Genomic DNA, 18,970 nt, shown 5'->3' with positions numbered 1-18,970 from the left:
CCGGTTAGGAGCCGTTCAGAGGACTGTGTGTATGTCAACATGCATAGTTCAGTGTGAGGACTATTCAACACATTATCTCAGTAATATGTGTCTCTGTGTATAGTTGCAAGCAGTTTTCCTTTAATTACATCATCATAATTATATTTTATGACAGCTTTCTGCTCAAATGAATCCCTCGGCCCCAAATATGTGTCAGGTTTTCTGCAGCTAATTACCCATAATTGTAATCAGCTGGTGTCATTACATTTTACAGCCATTCTATACTGTAACTAACATTTGGTATTAAACAAAATAAGACCAATGTACCTTATCTAGACTTTTAGGAAATAATGTTTTTTTGTGTTTTTTTAACCCTTGATGAAATCAATTAATACAACTGCTTTTAAATGTAGTTCAATCTGATGCTAATGTCACTCAGAATATGGTATTCACTGTGTTGTGTACTATATTACAAGATACTATTAATAAAACCAAAAGCCTGCACAATCTGTGTGACAGCTACACAGGACACTGCACAGCTGATACCTTCATTAGGAAAATAGTTTCTAAATTATTTCAGCCAAATGAAAAGGATGCAAAGAAGCAAATAATAGAAAGTCCTGCTTGCTGCAGAGGAGGACGCAGAGGGGACACCTCTGCATTATTCAGAGCAACTTTGAGGTTGTAAGGGTGCTAAGTGCACCCTCAAAGGATGAATAAGTAATGTTCTTCTGTTTCCTACTAGATGAGGTAAAAGCTTCATACACAGAGACTTCAAAATGTTCTAATTTTACAGCTCACATCAGTCCTTCCTTCAGGGAGGAGGGGATACAGTGCAGTATGGAGGTATTTTTTAGGGTGATCCTTTCTACACAGACACTACTGGCATGGTGGTAATATAAGATTGTGTCAGCGTGTTGGCTCAATGAGCCTGATATTTCTAACATTTTCCTCACTCATCATCCTTATTTTATGTCTCTCAGATCCACAAGTTGGATCTAAAAATAGATGTGGCATTTGAAAACCTCTTTCTAGTTTTCTATGCTGTGTGTGTGTTGCATTAAAGGGTGTACAGAGAGCTGAAGCTCCTATATGTCAGAAATCCAACCTGCAAATAGAAAATCAAAATGGGACAAAAAAGAACTGGGTGATCCAAATTGAATGATGTGCTCAAAAGCATATGAGCCAGTAAATCCACCATAATGGATTACACCCGGATATTTCTACTTCTGATTGAGACGATAATATTTCTTTATCTTTTTGCTGTGTTTTAAAACATAAAACAACAGCCACAAATGAGGATGTGTTCCCAATTAAAAAGGACAAACAACCACATCACTATGCAGGTTTCTTGCATCGACCACCTTTGAGTGGGGCTATAACATTACGTATGACTTTTACTTTCTAATGTAGTACTTTGACATTGTGTCATGCTACATTTAATGTAGATATACATCTTTATACTTTGCGCCACTGAACTACACTGCCCGGTGCTTTCTTTCACATGTAATCTGTCCAGTTTGAGGGGTTAACGTGTTGATTTATGGACTTGACAAATTGTAATATCAACAATTGGGCTGAAATACTTTACTCGTGACAATAACGTTTGCCCTCGTGGGTCACACAGAATGACCTCATCTCCAGCAGGGTGCAGTGCCCTGCCGCCGCCACAGGGGTCGCCCCGGCTCCCTCCCGGAGCAGCAGGCGGGCAGCAGCAGCAGCCAGATGAACCGCAGCAGCAGGATCCAGTCGGCTCCACACTCTCCATGTTGAAACTTCTCCTCCAGCCGACTGCCACCGTCCGCCACAGCCCGCCTGCTGGTCCCCTCAGTCCAGCTATCCCACACAGTCCCGTGCTATGACGCTGGATTGGGAAGGAAGCTCGGACACAACGGTATCGGCGGCACTCTGGTCGACACAGTAAGTGTAACGCTACATTTTAGAGGCTCTCTGGCTCCACAATGCCGACTCGTCGAGAGAGAAACACTGAACTTGCTATTTTTAGCGGACGGGGCTTGTATTTCTCCAACTAACGTAACGATACGTTGTGTGTGTGTGTGTGAGTGTGTGTGTCTGTGTGTGCTAACTTACGCTAGCTAGCATGGCTCGCATAGCACGGACTGTTAGATGTGGGAGGATTTGCCTTTTTTTCTTCGGTAATTTGAGTGTCATACTGTCGCAATATTTGGAGGAATCCTCTCAGTGGCGATAGTAACGTCATCTGCGTCTGTGCGGCGCGCCATCTGGTCGGGTAGCGGCACGTCTCACGAGCTAGCCGCGTGAAGTGGACCCGCACCGCACCACGCTGGCGGACCGACCCGCCGCCCCGTGCGGCGGCTGCGGCTGCATCCTGGCTGTCACTTGTTTGCATGGCAACCGTGAAACGTGGCCGCTGTCTCGGGTGTCTGAGGCACGCAGCCGCCGACCCGGAGGTCGGCGTTCACCGTGCCGCTGTCGCCTGCTTGGGGTGTCACGGTGAACTGGACCGATTTTAAAAACAACAATGCATCACGTTAATTGTTGTCCCCGTACAACAGCGTGTGTCCGTGACGGAGGGCTTGGTCGTAGTATTTAACGCGCTCTTTACTTAAAGGCATCGTGATACTTGGCCCCGTTACGTCGTCGAAATGGCGTGCAGGGGCGCGACGTGCAGCCTGCATGTCCGTGCCGACGTGATGCAGTGGCCAGAGGAGGATACTAAGAAAAGCCTTGCGAGGCTGGGAGACATTTAAATGTCAAATACCGGTATATTCAGGCAGGCAGAGGGATCTCCATCACGGTGAAACTCCAGTTGCCGGTGTAGTGCTAAAGCTATAACCTTTAACATGTTCTTCACTAGCACATTATGACTGTCAACGACCTTTTCTGGAGAGACCTTTCTCAATTAATTAAGCAAAAACAGCCTTAATGTTGAGCATTGCTAGAAATGAAGTGTTGTGATTAGAACTAGACTGATACATTGGACACTATTGTCTTATTGAAGACATATTGGTACCAGTGTGTTTGTCACAAGATAATTAACAAGAAATTACGGTACAGAAATACCAGAACATATTTAAGGAAATGACAATATCATGTCCATAACATCACTTGCCTCTCAGACCGTATTGACATTCATTTTTTTCCACTTCAAAATGTTCAGCTCAGTACTAAAAAATAAATAAAGCTAATTTAAGGGATGCTTATCAAAAATGTCTGTTCATTTGTTGATAAAAAACAACTATGGAGTTATTTATCATCGTCAGATTCAAATATTGTCATCAGTGTCGGCCATACATCGAGTATGGGTCGGACCATACTTGTAGCATTTGATGTCTTGCCGGGATAATGACTAAATGCAGAGCTTTAACAATGCCACTTGGCCTCATCCATCTCTGTCTATTCCCGGTGCAGATAAAGATAGAAGAACTCATCAACTTTAATTGTGTGATATTATGTGGAGTTGGGCTTTGCTGAAGATGAGAATAGCACAGAAGTGCACTATAGTTAATAGTTTTGAAGGTCACTGAATGTGTCACTCAAAATAAAATAAATGCTCACAAGAAGGCTGCACAAGAGGAAATAATTGCCGGCGTGCTGGAAGTGACATATCGGGTGACGCCTGGGATTCTGCAGCTGACTGTGAAACAACAGTTGATGCCTCTTGTCCCCCATTTTCTATTGTTTGCAATGCTCTGTCAATCTTATTGTCTCAGTGTTTCTGTGATCTGTCTGTACTCTTAATTGACTCAATTTTTCAGAGTTGGTCAGATAGAATGATGAAGGCCTAATATGCAGTATTGGGGTTCTCTGTCCGACTCGCACTGGACAAACATTGATCTCATATTGAATGACCGTAATATACCAGACTGCATAGTGGTGTCAATAGCAGGGATGGAAACATATCAGGCATTTGAAGGTCATCGGAATAGAAATAGGGCTTGAGATCAATACTAACAGTCTGCTTCTATGTGCATACCTAGTTTTGATCAAGTCTGTGTTGCTTTAAATACTCCGTGTCTAATGCTTTTCATTAGGTTGAGCCTTCATCCTCCATCACTATGCAAATCAATGAATTGCATTTTTCCCTGAGATTTCCAACAGGCTAGGTTGTATAGTGATGGGTGGGGGTTTGGTACAGATCTCGTAACACCCAAAGTCTGGTGATACCATGTGACAGTCTACCTTGTGCTAATCAGGTGGAGAAATTTAATGGTTTTGGTCCCTAAGCCTATCAACTAGAGCTGTGACTTTGCTCTGCCGTGAATGACACATTGTGAGAGAGTAGCATTGAATGAAGGAAAGAGAAAAGGACGGTGAGAATGTGAAGAGCTGTAACTGTGGGTGGTTAGTGCTATTTTTGTTTTAAATCATTGCTTTTTCGAACAGGAAAACACCAACTTCCACCATGTTGCACTGTGATAAATACTTAATAAGTACTATGCACAAATACATACTTGACAGACTCTATAGGAGAAGCCACCCACTGCTTGGGCTTTAAGATGCTAAGTGTAGTGTCACTGGTTTGTGTCCAGCTGGGGGCCTTTGTCACATGTCATCTCTCCTCTCCCCCATTATTTCCACATTAATATCCACTGCAAGAATGCATACATAAAAGCCCGACGACTGGGGCATTTATAGCCAAATCTGTCTTTGAAATCACAGTTTTTGCAATGCCAGGACTGTTCATTGGTTTAAATTACTATAGTTATTGGAATAATTGTATAATTATTTTTTATCTTTATTTTTTATTTCATTTGATTATATGCCAGAATAGAGAGACAGGAAATGCAGACATGTGAAACAGGATCCTAACTGTCCGAATTAGTCTGGAACGTAGTAATGTTTTAATATTTCATGTTACACCCCTTAAACCAGACAACCACAAACACCCAACAAACTGGATTATTACCTGTTTATTCAACAGGTTGGAGAATCACTGCAGTCCCTTTCGCTCTTTGTGTCACAGCTGTAATTAAGTCAATTTGTCCCTCTTAATGATTCAGATGTTTGTTTTACTGACAAAATGTATTCACAGAGGTTGTTGACTGATGATATTTAATTTCAAATGGCATTGATAAGGAAAGCTTTTTGTAAAATCTCCACACACAATATATCAGTACAAGGAGGAAATAATCTACCAAGGCGGTTTCTAAGCACGCAATACTGTCAAAACGACAGTGTCCCCTCACACTATTAAAAAGCAGACTTAAAAAACAAACACTTGACTGTTAGTATGGCACAAGTGTAAAAGTTCTTACTAGTCATTTTCCAGGAGATACTAAGGCCTATTAACTAGTAGTTTATTCTGACTGCTGCTAACAATATAAGTGTTCTACTCCAGGATTTGATAAATGGCTTCATGCAGCTCCACTTCCCCTGAGATATAGATGCTTTCTCCGGCGCCTACTGGGGGAATCTAGGTTAATACTGCTCCATATTGAATCTGTCTCTCTGCCTCCAGAGAGCAAAGGCACTTTTAGCATCCTCCATTGTGCCAAGATTCCATTCTGCTCCTATGGTCGTGCAGCGTGGTTTTGTTCAAAGTTACTTAACAGCTGTAAGTTGGCCTTCATGTCTGAAAGCTGATGATCCTTGAGGCATTTCATTACTTGTAATAACATTCACAAAGCTATTTATTTTTGATATCTTCAATTGAAGTGACATTTCTCACAGAATGTCACTTTTTTTTCCCCAGAGAAACCTCATCTCTGTGAACACAATACAACAATGCTGACATTTTCAAGATTTTTATGTAAGTGCATTACATTAAACAAGAGTATACTACAGTATCAAGGAGTATACACTACATAGTGTAGAAAAAGAGTGAAGGCATTATTTGTGGATATCACACTGTAAAAGTGACATTACGGCATTGTTGACTCTGTTGCACCGGTCTGTGGATGCAAATCAACAATTTTCACTGCTTGACACCAGCATCGTAACAACCTGTAATGTCTGTGGACGGTTGTCATTTGTGTTAGTACCAGATTCACCTGGGGAAGCAGCTCTACTTGTTCTTATTACAAGAGTGTGACAAATATAGAGAGTTATGGTTTCAGACATCTGAAACCATATTTATGATTGGTATGCAAATATTTTATCAATGGAAACTGGATTTTTCCATTTTGAGATTTCCATGCAGAGTGCTGGTAATGGTATTTGCAGTTAGAGTACTTGATAACAAATAATCTTTGTCTCTTCAATTTTTCCAAATGCTTTTTTTCCTCTCTATTCTGCAAATGCTGTTCCTCACAGCTCCTTATTCTTTGCTTCTTGCTTACACACACACACACACACACACACACACACACACACACACACACACACTTTTAGGGTTTGTGACTAACCTCCTGACCCCTTGATGTGTGTTCATAGGCCGCTGGGTAGCTGTTGAGTGTATTTATGGAGAAGGTTTAACACCATAGATCCACTGCTCCACTGCCGCTGCTTGGAGTGTTCTCACGCTAGCTAGCGCCTCTGCAATCAATATCCACCTCTCACTCATCTCTTGCTTAACGTATGGAGCTACTGCTTGTGTGAATGCTGCCGGCTTTCCTCTGGACCCAAAAATATTTGCACATTGTACTAAGTTGCAGAACTCCACACAGGTGCACAATCAGGTTTAATTTAAAGGAGCTGTGCTTAACTTTATAGTGCCCACCCTGCAGCTCACCAGTTTTGTGTAGATGGAATTATTAACAATGTTGTGTTAATAGATGATGTGAGAGTATTCAGACTGAGGAGTCATTTATGTTGTTTGTTCAGTTTAGCTAATTACCTACTGTACAAGGAGGCAAGGGTAGATGGCGTTGTCACAATTTGTTTTAGTCGCCTTCTTGGCAGGCCTTGCACAGGGACCTCGTCCAGTCCTTGAAAATGATTAGCATGGGGGACACCCTGTGTCAAGTGCTGATAATCTGCAGTTTCAAGGGATAAGCTTCTGTGTCTGTGTTGAGTTGAGTTTTATTATATTGAGTGTTTTATTATGAAAGAGTGGATGCTGAGAGGCCTGATTGCGTCATGGGCTTAAATGTCAGCCTGTTAAAGCCCTCTTTGGATGGTCATTATAGTGCTCTGTGCAGACTTTGTCAGATTGGCTCTAATGTTTTGCATCTGCCTGCCGATTTTTTTTTTTTTTTCCTCTCAGGGCAGTCCAGTGGCTCCAGACAAATCTGTAAACTATCAATGTAACGTCACAACTTTCCCTTAGAAGAATGAGTACCCAAGTGTCAGCATTGTATTCATGAGGCTGTGTAGCTCGTGTAGGCTCTGTTTTCCTAATGGAGTAGTCATGTGAGGGGAGAAAGTGACACTGGGTAAAGGATACTTGTGACACTTAGTTGTAGCTGCTTATGCCAAGAAAGCAAGAATCACCTCAACCTTTAAGAAAGACCTCAGGTTTCTGAACATGAACTTAGCTCTCCCTGGCCACAAATCACTTTGAATACTTCTGAACACTTTAATTCATTCACCTAGTGCAATATCTAATACGTTTAAGTACTTTTATACACATTTTATTTTTGTTTTTATTCCGTATGTATATTTATTATTCTTCTTACTGTCTTTTGTTGTGTTTTATTACTGTTTTACTGTTTTGTATATGTGTGTGTGTATATGTGTGTGTATGTATATATATATATATATATATATATATATATATATATATATATATATATATATATATATATATATACACACACGATTTGTATCTTGTATTTACTTGTGAGGAAAATGAGTTAAATGATTATCTTATCTTATGGACATTTCCATGACATGGACATCCTCTGACTCCAGTCTTAAATTTCAAATTCATATAGATCCCCTCAATTTAACTAAAAAAGTGTGTTTTTATAAAAGCTTTAGAGAAGTCCTTTATTACCAGATTCTGATGTTTTTTGTTAATGCCTCCAGTCTGTTGCTGTTTTTGACATCTAAGTTTCTTTTACTGAGCAATCAGTGTAACCATCAACCTATTAAGCTAATAATTGTCACACTCAGCTAACAGCTGTTAGCCGTTGATTTTGGTTAATTTTTGTAAACTCGGTCTATATAAGTGATGGTGTCTCTCTTTTCTTTTCTTTTTTTTTTTTTACTCATCCTACTTTTTTATATACAAATATAAGGAATGCGCTCAAATGTGCAGGGGAATGCCCATATCCTATATTTTAAGCCCTAATATATAACATATATTCCAGTGCACACTATTTGTAAATTGTCAAGACATCCAGATTTACATTAGGAAGCAGATTATTGGTCAATCTAATTGGATCCATAGCTTTTCTGCCGTCCTACGTTGAACACAGGCAAGACACGAGGCTTTGGTGGGAAGGTGTCTTTATCAAGGTCTGGAAGCCTAATTTAATTACATTGATGTTAAAATGTTATGAGCCAACTCCCAGGAGAGAAAAGGCAATTGAATGGAGAAAAGTGAAAGTAAAATGTATTTGGTACTTAAAGTTCAGTAGACCCACGTCATACCTAAGTCTCCTTGAAGACTATAACTCTCACCAGGCTGCTTTTTAATTTCTGCTTCAAGTCAGAAGCATTCAATGAACAACCTGACGATCACAGTTACATTTAAAAACTTGGCCAACAGCGACAGTTCTCTGCTATTCAAGGTTAATATCCTGGTAATTATTATACAGAATGTTAGGCTCTACATCAAGTACAACACTCATGTCACTTATTGCGTACGTTTACAGCAAGATCAATTTTAATAGTGGTGCTTTAAGGCTCAGACAATACTCTAAGTATTGTAGAGCAGTGCTTTATCACTAATAAACCAATATCTCCAAAGCAAGCCGTTTCACCAGTGGGACACAATACTGACAAGTTTACATGGACGAGAAGCGAGTGTTTCTTTAGTGGCAGGGAGAACTCATCCAGTTAAATGTAAAAGGCACTAAAAAGACTTTTTGTTTACCTTGCAGAAACACCTACCTTGTTTCTTACTGCAGTACAATTGGCTCCACCAACCACCTTTCATAATTGAATCTATTCTGTTGTTTCTAAGCATTGGGACAAAGGACAGAGTGAAACCTGAAGGCAAAGGCAGCGAGCCTCACGGCAAGAGGGTGCGTGAAGAGCAATACTTAGTATGTCAGACATTTGAGTGCACTCATTTAGTGCCCTTAGACCTAGTGTCTTTTCTTTAAAGCCTAATCTGCTGTCAAGTTGAGCACTGAGCGTTCACTTTGTGTCCCTTTGTGTTGGGTTTTGGATTTTTCTGCCTTCATGCAGGAGGTAAAGATTTAAGTTTATGGTTTGTGTGTCCTGGATTCTCTCGGAGAGCGATACCTGGGCTTTGAGTATGGGCCAATATGAGCCGATCCGTTTCTTTAGGAAAAAATATAAAAAGCTGTATGCCTTGCTGTGTGGAAGTGACTGGAACATTTACTGAATGTATATTAATTGTTCAAATAATACATTTTTCACAAGCTTGTTACAAAAATAAACACTGCAAGTGTAAAATGTTTTCATCCAACAACAAATTGATCAAAATTTAAACAGATTTTTTTCTTCTTTTTTTTTTTTTTTTAACCAAATAATTTTACAAATTAGATTGCCCAAGGAGTTAAACATTCTGCACACCACTATTCAAACCCTGATGCACGAATGAGAAAGAAGAGATAATCTGTACTTTGGACTCTTTGTTACATCTACTGACGGCATCTCACCCTGATTGTGAGACAAGCTCGATGGAAACTGGAAAGTTCTGTCTAGCTCGCTGTTAGCTCGCGAGCGATCAGCTGTTAAACTCTTCAGCTGGCGTAATGACAATTTTCATGGCCCGCCACTGCTATGTTCCTAGTTGGAGCATATACTTCTTGCATCATGGTAATATTCACGCCCTTCCCTATTGTTTCCCTTAAACGAGCCAGAGACACAACTATAAATCAGTGGGCAGGATTTGGCCTGGTCCCATCCTCTGAGTCAGTCCTGGCTCTCTGCTGAGAAAGTTGGCGCGCTCTCAGCATTCTGATATAAATGTTACTTAGTTGCATGCCTGCAAAGCGGCATGAACAGCGCTGGTTATAGAATGTGGCAGTGTTAAAGCCATCTATAACCATAGTATTCAGTTAAAGGACTGGCTAATTGTTCCCACGCTGTATTTCCTTTAGCCCAGTTACATGATGCTATGAGTACAATTTGAAAGTAAAAGACTTTGCAGTAAGTGATAGTATTGTATATTTTCTGTCACAGGGCAGAACAGTTTATAGATGTTTCCAAAACATGGGAACTTGAACATGGTATGTAGTTTGTTTCATTGCACTGTGAATTGGTCCCAAGAAGAGACTTAACCCTCTGGTCTGAATGAGCAAATGTAGAACATCAAGGAGTGTGTATTGCGTAGAAAGCCACATTCTGATTCACAGCGTCTTCAGACGCTTTTTGCTCTTCCTACACGTAATTGTTCTTGTGCCGTATGTTGTGCACGTCTTACAAATCCTTCTTTTGTGTAGGACCAAATTAATGCATGAATAGAAATGAGTGCTCCTTTTTGTTATTTTGATGGTGGCATGGCCCTTTTAGCCGATCTTGGATCGTCACTTCCTCTTCTCCATGTCGTTCTGTTTGGCCTGCATCTCCTCTGCACGGCCTCCCCCTTTGTCTTTGGCCCTCAAGCACCGTCAGCTCAGGGATTCTCTCTCAGTTCACTTCTTATTTAGGTTAGACGTATTAAAGTGCTTCCTCTTTTGCTTAGTGATTTGATATAAAGACACAGATTCCCTCTCAGCTGCCCGTCACATTATACTTTTTGGTTTGCCGGTGGAGCATTGAGTGTGTTATCGGCAGAGGTCCGCGACTAGGTATTTTTTATGCCTCGCAGATGCATTTTAAATGTGATATCTCAGGAACAGCTCGAGGACAGTTTTTCAATTGTACACCAGAACTCAATGATGAACTGATTAAATGTTTAAGGTCAACGGTCTACGTCACTGTGACATGACATTTGGCCAAAATTGAAGAATTCTTCTGCTAAATGGGGCAAGTTCACACAAATGTCTAGCGGTAGGAAATGCTGAAGTGTAATTTTGGACATGGATGTTTACTGTAACATAACTGGATGGCATGCAACCGCAAAGCAGTAATTACATTTTTAACTGCTTAAATTATGTTTGAGTTTCTGCGGGTTTTACATATTTACTAAACATCTTGGTAACGCTAGCGAATGGTTGAGACTGTACTATGTTATCCTACCAGTGAAACGGTAACTTTAAAAATATCAGTGTTATAGTATCCAGGTCCAAATGTAGTTTGAGTTTCATAGACACAGACTTCTAATGTGCAAAAAGTGTCTGTACCATAGAGGTACATATTGAATATTTCTACAATGTGCCAACACACTGACTTGTGTGTGTTCCTCTGCAGCACAGCTGCAAAACTGAATTGGTTCAGTGATTTTGTGGATGTATTTGTGGATGTGACTTTGCATCTGTTAGATATAATACGTGTTTTTTGTTTGTTTGTGTGTGTGCTTACTTCTGTTTGAATTAATGTGTGTGTTGCTTTAGTTTTTGGATTTGTGGCTTATCACACATCCCAGCTGTTTGAGGATGCATTGTTCTTTCCACGGGCAGAATTAAGAGGCATATCAAGGGAAAACAAAAGTAAAACCATAATGGGGTATTGAAAACAGCATTTTAGCTGTAAACAATGAACAATGTACTGTAAGTCAAGTGCAACTAATTAGAATGCGAGTCCACATTTTTATTAAAATGAGAAATCGATTAAAAATGTAATTTATACTGCAAGTCTATCTGGAGTCACATCCAACTCGGGTGTGTCTTTCTTTAGCGTAGGAGTAGAAGTCCTCCATGAATGTGTCTCTGTTTGTTTGAGCTGTAACTGCCACAGTGTTCCTGTTGACTAAGTAAACACACTTACTGAACAGAATCCGGGTCCTTTCCATGAAAAAGGATAGAGAGAGCTATCAGTTCTACTCTTACTTTGAATGACCTTTTTATTGTTGAATTGGATGAAAGATAGTCCGTTAGAGCCGCTTTTAAGCGTCCTATCTGCGTAAGCTGGAGACTTACTGGCTCTGTAACCGACTGAGAGTGGTGTGTGTGTGTTCAGGTGGAAAACAGACTGTGCATTTGGCCCAGGGAGACGCTAGCGGCTCCCTTGGGAGTGAGGCCTGGTGAGGTGGGGCTCCACCCTCCTTAACACAGTGGTGTGATCAGGAGGAGCATGGGACGCACAGACACTGGGAGTGAGGCAGTTTTGTCTGTTTGTGCTGTGCGAGTTAAAGTGAAACCTTACTCTTACTTTTGTGTCTCTAAAGGTGAGACAGGCTGCTCCAACAAAGGCTTCTGGATGCGGTGTCTCCTGTGGCTCAGGTGAAAGGTAAGTTGAGCGCTCCCCTGCAAGGACACTCTTTAATAACTTAATAATGCATACACTTAGTCAAATTGGCTATCTCTTATAGCTTCAGTTAATCGCATGCAAATTCACACGGTACGGACCAATGTTAAGGTTTCATTTTCCGAACCTGTTTTCTTACATTCTACTTTACAAATGTTATACAAATGCAAGTACATTCCTACCTAGTTTCCAGTATGGCTACCTGACTTAATTGAAAAGAGAGAATTCATTCATGTCTTTTTAGAGTGTGAGAAGTAGTACTTTCTCTTTATGCCAGTTTGTATTACATTTTTAAGTATACTTGGTCTCGCCAGTTATTTGATCATAATGTCAGTTATTGCTCAAAAATTTCCATTAGTGCAGTTTTGGTGACTTGTGCATTTCCATGTGAGTAGTTCTGTGTCAGTGTTGCACAGTTGGAGCTCAGTGGAGAATTGAAAGAGGACAACATGTTTGACAGAACAGAGATCAGCAGCTTACAGGGTGTGTCTGATTCATTTGGTTTAGAAGGGAGTAAATGTTTGGGGTTGCACAAGGACAGTTGGCTACATAATGTTCCTTCAGATACTCAAAGCCCTTAAACAGGCAGTTTGCCTGGAGTACATGTTGATCTTTCATACAGTGGCAGAGGAAGTGTAATGACTAGTTACTATTTTCTTTTTAACCTCACATCCTGCGCACACTGTGTATTTTGGTCTCTCCTGGAAGGATACGTGTACAAGTGTCTTCCGCGATGTTAAGTTGTATATCCAGTCATGGAGACAGTCAGCCAGCGCTTCAGCACATCTGTCCATTGGAGAAAAGACTGAAACCAGGCATTGCTATAACACTTACTCAAACAAATTCACCCCTCCTACTATTCAAGAAAGTTCCTTTTGGTGTGGTGGAATCACATTGATAAAAGTGACACCGTTGTGATCTATGCTTTTAGTGTCCTGAAGCTGCGTTTTCTTCGCTACTCCACGCAGCACTAAGATGGTAGGAGACGGTACAGTGGTAGCCATTAAAATGCACCTCTTGCCCGCTCATATCAGTCAGGAAGTGTTTGAATTCAGCCTTGCCCAAGCTGTTTATTTTGGCATGTGTCCGCAGCATAGAGACGTGTGTGATTTAACTGAAAATTACACATTAACCAGGCAAAATGACTCAACATGTACCCAGCAGCACACACCCAGGAAACAATTGTCTCACTATCGTCTGCCTTAAAAGCCACACATTCAGATCTGATCTACTGTGTCAGATAATGGTTATGCATACTTTATAGTTTGTGCTTCTGTATACTGACTGACTAGTCACATAATTCCATATCTGTCCTGCACTCCATTAATAAGGCTTAGGATTGTGCACACAATGTAGTGTCTATTTAATGGGCACAGAATTAAAAGGAAATAATGTGGGTCAGCAGATGGAGGGTGTCTTACAGTTTCTCTACATTTTCAGTCCATCACATCAGCAGTGAATCACTTCAGTTAAACAACACCAACAGTACTGTGGACACAATTTAGTTTACTCAGGTGGAAAGCACAGAAAGTAGAACTTTGTCATGTTCAATGTCTCAACCCACTCCACTGCTAGATGCACACTGAAATACCAAAATGTTCCCTTTGTCAGTCTCACACGTCACTGTCGTCGATGTTGAAATAATAATGACCATGCAGCCTTGATAGCACTTAGTAAATATTAATTTATTTTTAAAGACTAATTTACCTGGTCTCTGACTTGCTGTGGAGAGGAATAACAACATGCATACAAATATGAAAGTTGTTGTTAATAGCAGAACTGCTCTCCTTTCCATATTTCCATATAATTGGATCTACAAGTTACTTGATTTAGCATAGTTTGAAATGTTGATTTCATAAGCAGTGACTTAGTGACAGATATGTACTGTATGGGTCATATTCAACATTTTCATAGGCCTCCATATTGTTTCTTAATGTTAGCCTGGAGCAGGTTCATAATAGACTCGTCATGCATTCAGGTTATAATCTTTGATAATTAATCTAAAGGGCAAATCGGTCCAAACTGGTTGTCAGGCAGAACGTAAATAAACGAAGTGCTATTAGTGCTAAATAACTTCTTCATTAGGTAATGTAGAACTCAGTTCACATAAAGATAGCATAACCAGCAGTCTCTTTGGATCTGCCATCTGTTGGTTGGAGAGTGGCTTTATCCATCTTTGTGTTGGATATGAGACTCTTCCTGTACGATTGTAAATCAATCCAGACTTCCTATTCTTTCTAAAACAGCATGACGACGGCAAAAGTAAAAATACAGATCACCATCTTATTGGGGCAGCAGTTGAAGGCGATGTAGTGGAGATCTCAGACCTTGGCAAATATTGTAATTTGACAACTACAAAAGTGAGCTTGAATGTTTGTGTGTCTTCATGTGTCAGTCCTCTGATTTTATGGCTTATCTTTCAAAGGATAAGCAAGTATAGCTAATGGATGGATGATCCTGAAATGCAAAGCAAACTATTACCATTCGTCAAGGTCCATCCTCCTTTCTATCCACTTCAATGAGTTGTGCATGTGATAAGCACTCAGGCGAGGATAAGCCTTTCTATCTGTCAGTGAAAAGCCTGGTAGCTGCTCAAAGCTTCTGTACAAGTGTCTGTCAGTATGGGATTGATGCAGGGACAGACAGAGGGCAGGCGGTGAACAAGAAAGTGGGAGAATGGACATGCTGTGGGACGTGTTGATCCATTGACCTAAATCTTAAATAGCATCGTATAATCGGGCAGTGATGCAGTTCAACTGTCACAGCATCAGACGGACACAGCCAGAGTCTCCATAGCCTTAAAGCTTTAATAATGATATCGAAAATGAACCGTCTGCTAAGTCCTTGAGTTTTTCAAAAAAAATAAAGGTGTGTGTGTGTGCGCGTGCGTGTGTGTGTGTCAGGCATGGAAGTCACATTTTATTTAAAAGTCAAAATTATGCAGATAACTTAATAAACCTGCTCTTGAACACGTTTGAGTTTTTGATTGCCTTTGTTCATCCTCATATCGTAGCGAGACTTGCTATAATATAATGTTATTTTCAGGATATTAGTCCGGGAATCAGCAGTGCTGTTCGTTTTCATCGATTGCATATAATTACTTTTTACTGTGAGTAAAAACTTTTTTCACCTGCAAGAGAAAGAAAAGAACATTTGACAAAGTGACCATTCTCTGAGTATTTACATAATCCTTGTGTGAAGGAACTACACACTTTCCTTGCAGTTATACTAGAACTGTACTCTGTAAACAATTCAAGGTGTCTTTACATTTGTATTAACCCTCTGAAGCAGTTTCGGGCATTTTTCTCTCTATAGTCTTGATTTTCACTGCAATATAAAAGTCCTCCATGGAAACAGCGCAACCATGGAGAGAAGTTGAATTTTGTCTTTGACAAAAGTTAGCAAACAATGGAATCTATATGTCCAACATTTCACACGATCTTGTCTTGAATCTGTTGGTTTCAGCCAATTAATCTTGGCTTCCGAGCTGCGCTGCGAAAAGCACAGGATCTGTTTCGAGTAAACGGTTTATTTGGGCCGAAATTGTAAAGGACATGTTGAATAAAATGTTTTTGATGAAATATTACATTTTGAAGCTTAGTTTCGGTTGACTTTTCTGACGGAAGCGTTTGTCACATGTAACGAACACTTTCGTGCACATGATGTGCTCAGGGACCTGGGAAAATGAAAATTCGTTGACTATGAACGTTTTTACAGCTGCTGTCGATGAAAAACGGTTTAGTTTTGCCAATTGTTAAAAGAAAACATGCTTTTCCATCCCGCTGGCAGGGTTTTGGGGTTAATTGAGCTCATGGGCTGGCTTGTGACACGACTACCAAGTGACTGCTTGGACAAAGGGCACTCAAACTCGCACTCGTAGCAGATTGATCCAAGTCTTGCTGTGGCAGTATTCATTCATCTATCTTCGGTGTGACAACTCCCAACAGTCTAATACACAAAGTCAGACAACTCATTATTTTTTTTGATATGACTTTTATCCCATATAAGAGAGGCTTGACATTTAGTCAGAAGTGGTATGGAGATATCTGGTTCTCTCTGTCACCGCTTCTCACTGGGAACAATCGTTAGAGAAGCTCCTTGCTGAGGTCGGAGCTGGGTAGCAGCTCAGGGATCTCACCTGGAGAGGCTCTCTCAGTTTTCTGAAGATGGTTGCAGGTAATGCAGTCACATGTCTAGATTGATTTTAATGTCTGCTTGTCTGCTGCAGCATTAACATTGGTGTACAGCTAGACGCCATAATGCCTGAAAGATGGTCTCTGAAAAGCAATGTCCTCTTTTGTTGGAACGTGATCCACAAATTGGACATTGTAAAAAAGATCATGTTGAATAGAAATGCACCGATTCACTTTTATTTCAGTTCCTATCCAATACCTGCATTTTGATATGTCTGTGAATATTGATATCACTACAATATCTGGGCTTGTTTTGCATAGAATTACAATTTTGGTTCAATGTATACAAAGCAATTTATTTGAACTGTAGGTTTAGCAGACTTGACATAGCACACAGGACCGCCATGACTGGAGGAGCGCTTCGACCCTTCAATCAGGAGTTTGACTTGAATTTTCCCTCAAAATGTTTCACGATGAGACCGTGAGTGCTATTTTTACACCCTTTTGTGGTCAGTGCGCATATGCCTCTGTCTGCACTCAGTCTCTGTGCCCCTGAACCCTCTGTGTGGGCTAATGTAGATGCACTTCAAAATCACTTTTCTGGGCCCTCTCCAGCTAAACCGCGGTGCTTTGAGGCTGATATCTCGGTGCAATATGCACCGCCTCGCTGGCAGTGCCCGGGTGGAAACCAGTATTGCAGCTTCAGAGGCCTCCGCTCTGCCCTCTGGCCTTGGCTTCCCTTGTGTTACTGTCTGACATAAGCAACAGCAACGAGGGCTGTGGCTTGAGAAGGTCAGGAAGGACTCAGCCAGACATTTCCATGGTATAGCGCTGCAACAAGTGTCATTTAGTTGAATTTTAGGCATTATTTTCTATGAAATAGGTTTGTTGTGTTTTATGCATGTTTGTAATCCTGATGGTAAAAAACAAATATCCGATTACCTAACAAATGAATAACTGAATAGCGGGTGCCGTCACAGCCATCTGTTGTCAGGTGTCACCTCAGCTAATCGGAGTCATTAAACTAAACCTCACAGTCATGTTTGTGGTGTTAGTGCCTTTTTTGGAGAAATTTTGTGATCCAAGTATCCGAAAAAGAATATGGTTTGCTGTGAGTTGATTAAAGTAATTTATCCGACACCTTGTCGTCCATTATCCGTTGCTTAAAGACCTTCCTTCTGTGTAATCGGGACATGCATCCTCCAGGTCTCTGCTGGCAGACATCTTCCTTCCAGCCTCTCACACCTCCTGCCTTTCGCACACAAAGGCAGAAGAGTACCACTCTGAGCCCAGTGTGTCGTCTATGCCGGTTTAGACTCATTTTCTGCTCCTTTTTCTGTATCTCTTTCTCTACAACTTCCACATCTTATTTCCTTTTCTGCCAAAGTTTTCATCTACATATAAAAAAGTCTTATCATGATGTGGCCTTATATTTGCTTTAGCAACTTGAAGTAGAAACCGGAAACAATTTGATTTGCATGCCCTTATTTACTTTTTTAGTCAAGGTGCCACCAGATGTATAAAATTGTGTCACACATTGTTTTTTCGGGCATTTGCTTTTTCAGCTTTGGAAGTGGAAATGTGGCATTTAGTTCTGGAGGGAAGCTAACTATCAAATAACTCAACGAACTGCACTATTGGCTGTTCTACTTTCATTTTTATGTCCCAATGAAAGATTTTCTCGTGCCGGCTCGTCTTTCACAGCAACATCCTGCCTTCAAACAGGTACACAATGCGGCCGACAAATTGGTACAGATGGAGGCTTATTTACCTAACGAGTATCCACTTTTGCTGAAAATATGCGTATGTGGTTAACTCCTCATAATAATACAAACAACCGTTAAATAACCCATGAAATGGTAGTGGTACATCAAGACCAGGAGAGGAGGGGTGGGGTTCACGACACAAGTCTGACGGGGAGGGGTGTTATATGAACTCACATTTAGATATTAGTCCTTTTCACATTTTTAGTTCAACAGCCATCCATTTTGTACAATCTGTAATAGTAAAACAATATGAACGAATTGAGTGTTTCAATGGTTGTCTTTACGGGAGAGGGGTATCAGGTTTTTTGTTCTCTGCTCTATTCTTAGATCGGCCTTTAACAATCCACTGTCGGTCGACCTCTAATAGAAATTGAGGGTGGCCTTGTGAATACAAAATAAATGTTGACCTCTCCCTCTTCCTTGCGGCAGATTGGTAGTCAGTGCCTTGCTGAAGGGCCCTTTGTTAGAAAATGCATTGGACCTCTCCCAATCAGATTTTCCCAGACAGGCTTGAGATTCAGATCATCTGCTTTGATAGTACCAGCCCATTTTCTTTATCTAATCATGCTACTTCATTTTCAATATTTCATCTCCAGTACTTCACAACCCACGTCTTGTCCTATCTCACTAAAACAGAACGATTTGAAGGCAGAAGGTCTACAAAAGCTAGAATATAATTGGGTTATAATTATGGGCTTGTCTAAATATCTCAAAGTCACTGAGGTCACAATTTCTAAGAAA

At 40.6% G+C, this 18,970-nt stretch overlaps 1 protein-coding gene across 2 annotated transcripts in view; it reads left to right on the top strand.

Moving 5' to 3' along the window:
- The first annotated feature begins 1,668 nt into the window (after positions 1-1,668).
- Positions 1,669-18,970, top strand: part of osbpl5 (oxysterol binding protein-like 5) — a 42,472-nt gene continuing 25,170 nt past the window's right edge. The window contains exons 1-2 of one of the 2 annotated variants that reach the window (XM_068603124.1): positions 1,669-1,899; positions 12,251-12,312. The gene's annotated coding sequence lies outside the window, so the exon portion shown is untranslated. The remainder of the gene's footprint in view (positions 1,900-12,250; positions 12,313-18,970) is intronic. The other variant, XM_068603123.1, reaches the window with a different exon arrangement.

This window comes from Clinocottus analis, unplaced genomic scaffold (assembly GCF_023055335.1).
Source record: "Clinocottus analis isolate CAN_PGR_092001 unplaced genomic scaffold, fCliAna1.0.p SCAF_6, whole genome shotgun sequence".
In the NCBI taxonomy this organism is placed as follows: Eukaryota; Metazoa; Chordata; class Actinopteri; order Perciformes; family Cottidae; genus Clinocottus; species Clinocottus analis.
This window is presented reverse-complemented; position numbering and strand designations above follow the sequence as displayed.